Genomic DNA, 13,631 nt, shown 5'->3' on the forward strand with positions numbered 1-13,631 from the left:
GGTGTATGACTTGATGTTTTGATTTACATATATACTGTGAAATGATCATCACAGTTAAGCTAATTAGCATCATCATCTCGCACAGTTACCATTTTCTTTCTTTCTCTGTATCTGTGATGAAAACACAAGATCTACCCTCTTAGCAAATTTCAAATATACAGTACATTATTGTCAGCTATTAATACACTTAATTAACATAGGGCGAGGTGGACAGGGAGCTGGAGAACTCCTGTTTGATATCATCAGCTCGAGTTTAGCATGGACTATGAGAAGGGCCTTTTCATTCAGGCCACATGGAAACCTGTGGATAAGAGGTGACCCATAAGAAAGCCTTGGATGACACAGTTACTCTGCCCTGCACCTTTACTGGAGACGATTAGAAACAGGAAAACCACCTTGAAGGTATAATGGTTTCTCATATGTTCTTAAATTTGAAAATGATGTAAACAACCCAAATAGCCATACACAAAAAATAATCTTTTTTTTTTTTTTTTTTTTTGATTCACATCATGGAGGGTAGGCAAGACTGAAGAAGGAACTCAAACTACACTACCAGGCCTCCTGTGTTTTTAGACACACTGTCTTCCCTGGTTGTCCAGGCTTATATCCGCGAGTCTAGCAACCTCAATGGAAAGGGAGCTTCTCTTTCCTAATATTCCAACAAAACCCTAGAATCAAGTTTCATTGGTCTGGCCTGGGTCATGTGCCCATCTGTGAGCCAGTCAGGGCCAAGAGAATGGAATAGGCTGATTGGCTGGGCCTGAGTCATATGCCACCTCTGGATCACATGAACTGGTGTCAGTTGCACAAACATTCCACTGCTGAGAGGAAAAGGGGGTGATTACACCAAATCAAATCAAAATGTTGATGGTGGGAAGGAGGAGTGGACACTGGCTCAGGAAGGCTGCTCCTTTCTCAGCCTACCGGACATTACACCCAGTAGCTGTTAGCTAATGAGAGTCAAGCCATCGTGATTAACCAGACCTTGAGAAACTGAACATCCAGGACACGCAGACAAACCTCTACATTTTTTTCAGTAACATATAAAACCAAACAATAGTCTAGTGCTTTATAAAATTTTGTTGAATATCATTGTAAGTATATAGAGGTCTCTTTTGAGATTTCTTAGTAAAAGGCAGAAGAGACACATGCCGTTGGGGAAATACTTATTCTTCCTGCTGCAGTAGGAAAGGGTAAAATAAAAGTGCAAGAAGTAAAATCCATTTCTTTGTCAGCACTGCCAGTGGAAAAGGCATAGAAAACACTGAAGATTTGAACAAACTAGAATTAGAAAAAAGAATGTTGTGTGGGAATTTTTCTGTACAACTGGATGACAGCACAAATTTTTTTTAAAAAAATGTGTGGATAATGGTATTTGCTAGATTTTGTTTCAATAGAGAAATATACAAAAGGCCATTTCTTACGAGCCATTAAATGAAAAATGTACCAGGGGATACATATTCTCAATAATATATTACTCCTTTTAAAAGAATATTTTATGGAAAAGCTAAATATAACTAGTGAAGAAATAGAAGAGAGCTCAGGCCTGTGTGCGTGCACGTGTGTGTGTGTGTGTGTGTCTAAGAATTTAATATACAGTAAAGGTAGCACCACAAATTAGTGGGGAAAGGGTAGATCGCTTAATAGTGTAAGAAAAACTCACTAAGACAAGAACCCCACGTAACACTTTACATAAAAAGTGGCCTCCAATGAATTAAAGGGTTAAAAGTGAGAGATGAAGCTATAAAGCTAATAGGAAAAATTTAGGAAAATATCTTTGGAACCAGGACAGAGGAAGAAATTCTCAAAACACATGTCTAAGTGTCAACCATAAGGCAAAATCAGTGAATTTGACAACATCAAAATTAAGGCTTTTTCAGAAATAGAGGACACCAGGAATAAAATTGATAAAAGGAGACAGAATGGGGAGAAGACATTTACAATGGCTAAAATGGACAAAGGCTTAATAACTAGCACAGCACTTTCGCTGGAAATAACAATGCGAGCCACTTGCGCAATCTGAAATTTTCTAGTAGCCACATTTAAAAACATAAAAATAAAGCTAATTTCATGATATATTTTATTTAACCTGATACATCCAGAATATTACCATTTCAACATTCAATCAATATAAAAAAAATTATTAATGAGAATTTCGCTTTCTCTTTTTCACGCTGAGCCTTCAAAATTCTAAAATATATTTTACACTATTTTAGCACATCTCAGTTTGGACTAGCCACATTTCAATAGCCACATTTGGTTAGAAACCACCATATTGGGCAGCACAATTACCAACTATTCACAGAAGTCCTGAAACTCAGCAGGAACAATAGAGTTAACCCAATAGGAAAATGAACTAAGACATCAATAGGCAACTTATAAAAGAGGAAACCCAAAAAGCTCACAAGTGTGTGTAAAGATGCTCAAATTCATTACTAATCATGGAAATTAAAACAATGAGATAGCATTTAATACCTATTAGACTGACAACAGTTAGAAAGCTGAGTGATGCCAAGTGTTGGCAAGGATGTGGGTACATGGGTTCCTCATGTCCTGAGGGCAGGAGAAGTGAATGGCATAGCTCTCCTGGGGAGGAGAAAGCTGTCACTTAACTAGAAGCACCACGTGCTCAGTAGCCCAGCAGTGCTACTTTTGGGTCTATATTTCAAAGAAGGACTCACACAGCTTTATAAAGGGGCAGGCACAAGGATGTCTAATGTATTATTTTTATGGTGATAAGGAGTCATAGGCAAACTAGTTGTCCATCTTGAGAAAGAGAGAGAAAAAATATGAGGTTGCATACCGTGGCAAGGGTTTAGAAGGAACAGTTTAGTGCACACACAGCAGTATGAATGAATTTAATGACAGAGGCTCAGCAGAAAGAATAATGAGATATAATACCACTTACATTGAAAATAATCACACAGAACAATAATATATATGTCTCAAGGGCACGTACCCCTGAACCCCATATTACCTACAGGAGAAGAGTTTCTTGGTGGATTAGAGAAGTGGGAATGACCTATGGGGATACAAGGGAGGAATTTTTTTATGAGAGCTCTTGGGCGGACCAGGGATGATGGTGTGTTACGAACTGAGGGATATGTTTAACCCAACATCTCTACTCGAGATCGAAAAGAAAAGGGAGCAAGGAAAGAAAAGAAATCGGTTAAGTAAGAAGTGTGCCATGCACCAGTGTTGCTTGGTGTCTGTCCTTGGTGCAGTTACCCGATAAAATCCAGGACTCACCAAGACATGGCAAGAAACATCTCAGACATACTGGGTACCTGGAGACAGAGGCACTAGAAGAGTTGAACTTAAAGACTTTATACTTTTTAAAAACAAAATGACAAGTGTTTAAATTTCCTGACATTTTCTGTAATGATAGGTGGCTCCAAAGAATGGATAACACAGCAAATAATTTCAAAAGAATAAATGTTCAATCTGTCACGTAAAGATTCCATTCTTAATGCAAATGAGAAAGGCTGCTTTTCTAAAGAAACTCCTATGGAGAGAGCATTTTGGGGAAGATTTTCATTATGTCACTTTTTCCTCAAAAACACGAACACTTAAATGTGTCATCTATTAAAGTGCTCATAGCTGTGTGCCTAAAATCTTGAAAATAAATCATTCTAACTACAAAATCTTTCAAAAAGTTTTAGTGGGTTTTGAACCCACTTGTTTAAAATATCAAAAAAAAAAAGTACCTTTCAATTAGTTTTCAATATCAACATCAAGATTGGGAAACATGGACATTTACTAGCCAGATGTCAACAAAAATGTTTGTATAATTGGTGGTTGGGGCTGAAAAATAAGCATCATTAGCTTCTTTCACATAGGGCCATGAATCTTTGTGCAGAATATTTTTCAGTTATGATAGTCTTTCAAGCCATGTATTAAAATCTAGTGAACCTTAGAATCAGGTCCTTAAATTGTGATATCAAAAAGTGTTCAAGAGTTTAAAGTGTAATGAAGCATGTTCAATTCTTCTCTCTGATTAAAAATATTAACACTATAATGCAAATGATTTTAATGATAACCGAAATTTTTTATACCATTCATGCATTTAAACTTAAAAATGCATCTTGAAATATTTCTTATGTCCTCTTTATTTTCTCCTTTTTGATTTCTATGTTTTTGTGTGCTATGTAATATACATGATGTATCTATGCTATGCAATACAAATGTTTTTTGCTGATGAATATGTATGATCAAAAATGTTGGGGGACTGTGTCAGTTTCCTATGGCCGCTGTAGCAAATTACCATAATTTTAGTGGCTTAAAACAACATAGTTATTGTTTTATAGTTCTGGAAGCCAGAAGTCCAGTGTATTTCACTGGGCTAAAATCAAGGTGTCAGCAGGGTTCATTCAGTTCCTTCTGGAGGCTCCAGGGGAGAATCACTTCCTTCCTTTTTCCAGCTTCTAGCGGTGCTTGCATCCTTTGGCTCCTGACCCTGCTTCCATCATCACTTCGCCTTCTCTGACTCTGAACCTCCTCCCTCCCTTTTACAAGGACCCCGTGATGACACTGAGCCCACCCAGATAACCCAGGATCATCTCCCCATCTCAGGATCCTTAAGTTAACCCCATCTGCAAAGTCCCCTTTTCCAAGTAAGGAAACATTCATAGGTTCTGGGGATAAACGTGTAGTCATCTTTAGAGGCCACCATACCACCTGCCAAAAAGACCTAGGACAGGAACTATAAGACTGCCCCAAGGGAAAGAGAAATTGTGATGGTCAGGGTCAGATTGGGTGTGAAAACTCCCCAGCAGGACAGTGCCATGAGCTTACTTTCTGGGATATGTTTTGAGAAGCACTGGACCTCATTTTCAGATAATATACATAGTATTTCTTTTGTCACATTTCTGATCTTTTGGCTAAAAGTAATAAACCTCTTGTTTTGGTAACAGGAAGTTAAGATGATTATTTCTTTTGCTTTCTACTGAGTCAGCTAGACCAGGTCCAGATCTTGATTCAGACACTTCCTCACTCCTTGAATGATCTGGGCAATTTTTCTAGCCCTTCCTGATCCTGAGCTACCCTTCTTTAAAACAGAAACTAATTCAGACTTTGCAGAGTATCTGGTAGGACTAAGGGCTACAATGTAGAAATTGCTTGCACAAGGTGGCTGCTGACCATATGTCATGCTCTTTCCCTCTTCCAGTTAGAATTTCCATCCATGCAATTCTTCATACAGGGAATAAGCCTCACTGGAAGAATGCAGAAACGTGAGAGCAAATTGAGTCCAAGGGGAAATGCTGCTTTGTAACGATTTCTCATTTCAACTGGAGATCAAGAAACATACAGCTTCATCCATAGCTTCCTCAAAACACTACCAGGCATGACAATGAAAGTCAACCAACTTAGAAGAAAACACACATTTGACATGGCAATGGGTGTCAAAAATATTTCCTTAAAAACAAAGATTTTACTAATTTAACAACATTGTGCTGTGACAATTTCCCGAATTCTCAGAATGTAAACAAAATCAGCCAGTATTTGTCCTACAAAGTGCTTTGATTCTCCTCTGAGATCTCTAAGAGGGTGGGTGGTAGAGAAATCCTTTCACAGGTGGACATCCTTTCAAAGAAAACATCTTCATTTTCTTGCTTGGAAAAGTGGGGCTCGTCAAATCCCATTTTCCTGCCAGAGACTTTTTCTTACATGCAGTAACATCTCCCTCTTCTGGAACTTGGAGATTTTGCTACAAATTTTATTAAGAACACTCAAAATTGAATTTGGGATGCATGTTACATCCAAACAGTGGTTCTTAAACTTTCACATAAGAATCTTCCGAGATGGTGTTTTGTTTTGTTTTGTTTTTAATGGAGATTTTTATATCCTAAGATTTAAAATAAGTAAGGCTAAAATGGGGCCCAGATCTGCATTTAAAGCCCCCTCAACCCTCGCCGCCACCTGTCCCAGTGAGTCGGGTACACATGGGCACCCCAGGAGGATTTCACTGAATTCTAAATGAAGCAGGCCGGGTGGTGGGGAAATAAAGGCGCAGGCGTCAAAGTTCTCCCTCTAAGAAGATTAAACAGGAAAAGGGGGCAGATTTTCAAGCTCCACAAATCCGTATCTTTTTTTTTTCCAATTTATTGAGGTGTAATTGGTATATTGAAAAACTGTATGTAATTAATGCATACAATTTGATGAGTTTGGACATATGTATACACCAGTGAAAACATCACCACAATCAAGGTAATAAATATATCCATCACCTCAAACATTTGCTTCTGTCCCTTTGGTTTTTGTGTTCATTTGCTTGGTTTTTGTTTGGTTGAATTTTTTGCTTTTTTGTGGTAAGAATTCTTAACATGAGATCTAACCTCTTAACAAATTTTTAAATGCACAGTACACTGTTATTAACTATAGGCAATGTGAGCTCTAGAACTTACTTCTTGGGTAACTGAAACTAGGCCAACTTCCCATTTCCTCCTCCCCGCAGGCCCTGGTAAACTTCAGTCTCCTATTTGCTTCTGTGAGTTTGATTATTTTAAATACTTTGTATAGTAAAAACACAAGGTATCTATCCTTCTCTGTCTGGTTTGTGTAACTTGGCATAATGACCTCCAGGCACACTCAAGTTATCACAAATGGCAGGAATGCCTTCCCTTTTAAAGTCGAATAATATTCCACTGTATGTACATAGCACATTTTTTTTAATCCATTTATCCGCTGGATATTTGGGTTATTTCCATACCTTGGCTATTGTGAATAATGCTGCAGTGAACATACAAGTGAAAAGATCTCTTTGAGAGTCTAATTTCAATTCTTTTGGAAATATGCCCAGAAGTGAGGTTGGTAAATCATATGGTAGTTCCATTTTTAATTTTTTCGAGGAGGTTCCCACTCTGTTTTCCGTAGTGGCTACATTCCCGCCATCAGTGAAACTGAGTGCCGGTTCCTCTGCCTCCTCACCAGCACTTGTTGTCTCTCGTCTTTTTGGTAACAGCCATTCTAATTGATGTGAGCTGGTACTTCATTGTGGTTCGATTTGAATTTCCATGCTGAGTAGTGATGTTGACCACCCTCTCATATATCTGTTGGTCATTAGTATGTCTTCTTTGGAGAATTGTCTGTTCAAATCCTTCGACCATTTTTTTAATCAGGTTATATAGGGCCTTTGCTATTTAGTGTAGGAGTTTCTTATATATTTTGAATATTAACTCTTTAACAGATATATGGTTTACAAATATTTTCTCTCATTCCATAGGCTGACTTTTCACTGTTATTTCTTTGCTATACAGAAGCTTTTTTAGTTAGTTGTAGTCCCACTTGTCTATTTTTGCTTTTGTTGCCTGTGCTTTGGTATCATCATATCCAAGAAATCACTGCCAAGACCAATGTCAAGAAGCTTTTCCCCTATGTTTTCTTCTAGGAGATGACAGTTTCAGGTCTTAATGTTCAAGTCTTTAGTCTATTTTCAGTTGATTTTTATGTATGAATATATTCTTGAAGGCAGATAGGAAAAAAAAAAAGAAGGAAGAGAGATGGGAAATCATAACAGGAATAATCATAATAATTGTATTAGTTTCCTATGGCTTCTGTAACGAATTCAATGGTTTAAAACAACAGAAATTGATGATCATTGTACAGTCCTGGAAGTCATGAACCACAGGGAGTATTTGGGAAGCTTAAAATGCTAAGAGTTACAGGGGGAAGAAGAGGCTGGATCACACAGGGCTTGGTGAAGAGCCACTGTTTTTTCCAGGTCGAGGGCTCCAGCTGTCAGAGAGACGGTCAGTATTTCCTCAGGCAGTACAGCCTCCATGGAAATGCCACACACCCAAACTCTGTGTTACGCCTTCTTCTCATCCCCCCAAAAGTTTTTCATAATTCAAGTGAGAGTAATGTGATGATTACCATGTAGGAAACTTCAAAGCCAGGTTTTTTGTGGGGCTACAGTGCATGAATTTTAAGGGTACAATTCTGTGGGTTTTACGGAGATGTACATCTGTGTAATCCACTCAGAAAAAAGTACAGAACTTTCCCAGCACCCAGAAGGTTCCCTTCCCAGTGAGTGCACACACCCCTTCACAGGTGTGACCACTGTTCTGACTTTTGTTGCTATAGATTCGTTTTCCCAGACCTTTCATTTGATAAAAATAGATGATACAATATACAGTCATTGTTTCTGGTTTTCTTTACTCATTGTGTTTATGAGATTCCTCCATACTGTCATGTGTATCAGTTAACTTGCTCTTTTTTTTTTTTAATGTTGAGTAGTATTCCATTGTATGAATATACCACAATTTCTTCATTATTCTCTTGTTGGTGTAGACATTCGGGCTGTTTACAGTTTGTGCTGTTATAAACATATATATGTCTAATTTTAAAATTTCCAATTAAAAAATCAAATTTATAGTTAAAAAAATTTTAAGTCATCCGCAAACAGCCATATTTTAACTTTTAAGACTAACAAGTAATTTGAGACATAACTCACAACTGCTCCAAACCCAAAATGCTTTTGCCTCAAACCACTCCTGAAAAATCTGTTTGGGATGACAGGGGGTGTTGACAAGCTTTGAGCAGGAGAGTGAGTTAGTAGTTTAGAATTTCGTAACAATACCTCTGGTGGCCAAACACCACCATTTGTGAGACTGTACTGTTGCCTTTTTTTTAAGGCAGCCCTGTGCTTGGCAGTTAAAAACACAGAGGGTGTAATCAAGAAAAGAGAATGCCCACTATCGTTTGTTTGCTTGGTTTGCTTTTTACTTCTGCCATTTCTCGTTCCATTTGGGAAAAGCCTTCCTCTCAAGGAGCAGATCTGTTTCTCTTTGCCCCATATCTGTCAGAAATGATAGCGATTCAGGTGACTAACGTCCTGTCCCGTGGTGACAGCCGTTCCCCTCCATCTCCAAAGCCAGGCTCTGAAGAGAACACAGAGCAGAGAGCTCTCATTACCTGCAGCCTGGGAATCCACCACCTGTCGCTGCTTCCAGGGAAGAAAAGACATTCAGAACAATGTTGGTTTAACTAAAGAAATCCAACTTGGAAGGGTAGGAAAGGAGTAGGCCTAGGCTCAGAGGGTGAGGAAATATGTAATGGGAAATTTTGGAGGATGTCACTAAGGTCATTTCTACAGCCCCTCTCCCTGCCTTCAGAAGGAACTGCCAGAGCTCAGCTGGTTGGGTCAGAGCTGCACTACTTCAGAATCCGCAAACAGTTCAGAGATGCTTCTCAGCCTCTGCCAGTCCCTCTCAGGACATGTGAACTGGGAGATGTGAGAAGACCAAGTACTGCTGTTCACCCAACTGATACCAGGGGCTGCAGACCCTGCGGTAGGATGGAGAGTAAGGCATGTGGAATCCCTGCCTTCATGGGACTTACAGCTTAGTGGGGAGGAAGGAAACACAAATTTAAAAATAAGTCAATAAAATAATGTTGTATTTGTGATAGGTGCTGTAGTGAAAACAAAAGGCTTTGACAGAGGAAAGAAGGACCCAGCAAGTGGTAAGGGTAAGAGATGGTTTGAGCAAGGATCACCCACTCTTGAGAGGTCACAATGTGGTGGAGCCAGCCAGCTGACGAACAAGGTGAACCCATGTTCCAGGCAGCGAGAACAGCGTGTGTGAATGCCCAGAGGCGGGAAAGAGCCTGGCGCACTAGAGGGACTGAGAGATGCCAAGTGTGACTGGGACCTCGGAGCAGTGAGAGTGGCAGGGGATGAGATGGTGGAACTAGACAGGGGTTGGGACACGGAGAGTCATGTGGGCATTGCTTGGAGTGGAATTTGTATTTTGAATGCAGTGCGGAACTCTCAGCTAGCATTAAGCAGAGAAAGGATTATGTGTCTCATGGAGAGTTCAGAGAACTGAGCCATGTTTATGACTCAGTTCACAGTGCCTCTGAGGGGGTGTGGTTAGGGAATGGTCATAGCTCTTTTATTATTTCAATGTCATCTGTGGTTTTTCAGATTTTCTACTTCTTGAGGAAATTTTTTTTTTTACTTTGCATAAGATGCATAAGAGATATACAGAGAAGTGAACCTATCATGATGAGTTTTCAGTAAATGAACACACCCCTGTAACCAGCATCCGATCAAGAAACAATGTGACTGCTGCCCCCCAAAACTCCCCGTGCATCTTATCCCCCAGCCCTGAGTAACCCCCAACCCAACTTCTAACAGCAGAGGTTGATTTTGATAATTATTGAACTTTATATAATGGAATCACACAGCGTGAACTCTTGTGTCTGGCTTCTTTCACTTTATGCTATTTGTAAATTCATCCATGGTGTTGCATGAGGTTGAGATTGCACATTCTCTTTGCCGTGGATGTCCACCGTGTGATATTCCACGTTTTTTTTATCCATTCTACTGTTGATGGTGGACAGACCCTAAGGTGGCACCTGTGATGCCCACCTCCTGGTAATAGTGCCTCTGTGCGGTCCCTCTGTGATGGTGGGCGGGGCACGTGACGATTCCAGCCAGCAGCATGCAGCAAGGGTGTGGAATTTACTTTCATGATTATGTTACGTATGATTACATCCTCCGTCTTGCCAGTAGACTTTCTCCCTTGCTGGCTTTGAGGAGACCCCTGTGGCAAGGAACTGAGGACAGCTTCTAGGAACTGAGGACAGCCTCCAGCTGACATCCAGCAAGAAACTGGGGCCCTGAGTGTTACAGTCAGAGAGGTCTAAATTCTGCCAAGAGCTGCACCAGCCGGGAAGTGGACCCTTCCCTAGGTGAACCTTGGAATGCACCCGCTGCCCAGCAGGCATCTGGGTTGCAGCTTTTTGAGATTCTGAAACGAAGTCCATACCCAAGGTCCTGACTCACAGAAACTAAGATTAAAAATGTGTGTTGTTTTAAGCCACTAATTTTGTGACAATTTGTCATACAGCAATAAAAAAATAAATTAAAAAAAAAACTAATATAATGGACATTTGAGTCATCCAGTTCTGAGTTTTTAAAACCCTGTACTTCATGTCTTTTGGTGAACACGGGTAAGCATTTCAATTTGGTATCTACCTGGGAGGGAACAGCTGGGCCATGCGGCGTGCGTACATTCAGCTTTCATAGATCTGCCAACAGTTCTACCAACCAAGTTACATTACCTTGGTAAAGATGGGATTCAAACCCAGGTATCCCAGCTCAAAAATCTTTGTGTCCTCAATGATTATATTTACTTCATAGGCTATATAATAAGTGCCCTTACAACAACAACAACAAAAAAGATGCTTCTTAATAATTTTAAATTAGCAAAGCTTCCATGTGTAAAGTAATTTAAGGCAATAAAACTCTCTCGTATACATCTCTCATTGAATTCCTACAACAATCCATTAAGAGAGGTTCTCTTATTGTCATCCCACTCACAGATGAAAAAACTGAGCCCAGCAAAGATGAGGGATTTCCCTGAGGCCAGACAACCCACGAGTGTCAGGCCACAGGTTAGGTCTCCCCACTCCTGGGCCCAGAACTTTCTACTGCTCCATGCCTCTATTTCCTTTCTCTTCTCTTTTCTTTCTTTTTTGTCTCTTCCATTTTAAAGATATCATAGCCGGTGTCAGGATTTGGGGTGAGATACAAGGACTTTTCTTTCCCTACTAACAATTGTGTATATCTTTATAGCTATGTAGACATTGGTCAGAAGCCAAAACCTCGTGAAAATTGTTTCTGCTAATTTGACATTGGGGGTTTCATAATTTTGAGGTTCAGAGCTCATAATTTTAATCCCATGTCTCAGAAGCACCTTCTGTTTCTCCAGTCAACAAATATTTGAAGGGTATCTTAGAATGGATCCTCATCAGAATTTAATTAGAAAGTGATTTCAGTTGCTATGCATTTATTTCTAGGCAGCTCAGAACTAGTCCCTATTTATAAACTTGTTGAGTGTACACATGTCTATCGAACACCTATTTTGTGCCAAGCTCTCAAAGATGCTTTAGTATTATGAAGACGACAGTCCTCAGGCTCACATACCTCTGTCCACAGGGTAGTTGAACCACTTATCTATTGCTGAGTAAAAAGTCAGCCCAAAACTCTGTGACTTGAAATAACCAACGACAATTTGCCGCTCACAGTCTCAGTGGGTCAGGCATTTGGGCAGTTCTGGCCTAGGGTCTCTCATGTGGTTTTCAGTCCAGTGATGGCTGGAACTGCCACAGCAGGAGATTGGAATAAGGGGTGGCGGACCACGCATCTGTCTGTCTCTCTGTCCCTCTGTCACTCTCTCTCGCCCATCTCTCCCTCTTACCCCGCCCCACCCTCCTCTTATGTATGGTCTCAGGGCCTTTCCATGTAGGCTAGTAATTTGGGCTTCCTCACAACATGGTGGCCTCAGGGGTGCTGACTGACTTACATGGCAGCTGGAGGCCTTCAAGAGTAAATATTCCAGTGAAAATGTGGAAGCCGCCTCACTTTTTAAGCCCCGGCCTTGGAAGTCATACAGTGATGCTTCCATCACATTCTGTTGGTTATAAGACAGCAGTAGGCTGTGTCAGACGAGTCTCTGGGAAGCAGATACTGAGGCAGAGTTAAGAGCACAAGAGGTTTATTGGGGGTAATGCTGAGAGAGAACAGGGGGAGGAAACAGGATGGGGCAGGAAAAGCCTTCCGACTACAGTGCGGATATGACACCTTTGAAGGGGAAAGAGAAGGTGCGGGAAGGGTCAGGGAGAGCCTCAGATGGCAGTGCAGATTGGACAGTCGTGGCCAGCCCAACCTCACGTTCTGGAGCAAAGATTGTGTGTTGGAGGATCCCCACGTTGGACAGAAATGGCCAGGCCTTGTACTCCTGTCCTGCTGGGTTACTCGGGGGAAGGAGGGAGGAGCTGCCCAGGAAGGGCATGACCTTGGCTTAAGAGCTGAGGTGCATGCTGCAGATGATAACAGTTGCAGGCTAACTGGGAGTTCTTTCTTGAAGGGAGATCTGAGCAGCAAACTCCCTGGCTGCTACACAAGCCCACTCAGATTCAAGAAAAGGAGATTTGGGCTTTGAGTGTACACATGTCTATTGAACACCTATTTCAAACATGGGAGATAGGAATCATTATTATAGCTGTGTTTGGGACGTACAGCCCACTGCAGCCCACGAAGCATATCACACACATGGGAAAGTGGTACGACGTAGGAGTGAACATCTTATGCCTTGAAATCCACCCAACATGGGCTCAAATCTTGGCACTTCGCAGACTGACTGTGTGACCTTAGGCAAGTTACATAACCTGTCTGAGCCTCAGCTTTCTCATCTATGAAGTGGGGGGATAATAAAGCACCTCTTTCATAGGTTTATCTGAGAATTAAGTGAGATCAAACACATGAAAGGCTTAGCACTTTTCCCAGCATGTAGTCAGTGCTCAGAAGATAACAAATATCATCATTAGTATTACTGAGCGGCAAGAAAATCCTAACAGCCTCAGGCCACTTAGTCTAAGGAGTCAGCGAAGTCCTTATGTGTCGCACAAGCCCCCAGGAACATGATGAAAATGCCATAAAAAGTGAATTTATCCTCAACAAAGTGTTTCACAATAACTTGGGTCTCGGTGAGAGCACCGAGTTATCAGGAAGAGATTGAATTACGTTTAATATAGTTATCACGGCAGAAAACGTGAGATGTTTCCCAACACCAGAAGTGATGACTTGGGCACTCTGCACTCTCTGGAAGCCAGAGTATGCTTTA

This window comes from Rousettus aegyptiacus, unplaced genomic scaffold (assembly GCF_014176215.1).
Source record: "Rousettus aegyptiacus isolate mRouAeg1 unplaced genomic scaffold, mRouAeg1.p scaffold_m13_p_14, whole genome shotgun sequence".
NCBI classification, from domain to species: domain Eukaryota; kingdom Metazoa; phylum Chordata; class Mammalia; order Chiroptera; family Pteropodidae; genus Rousettus; species Rousettus aegyptiacus.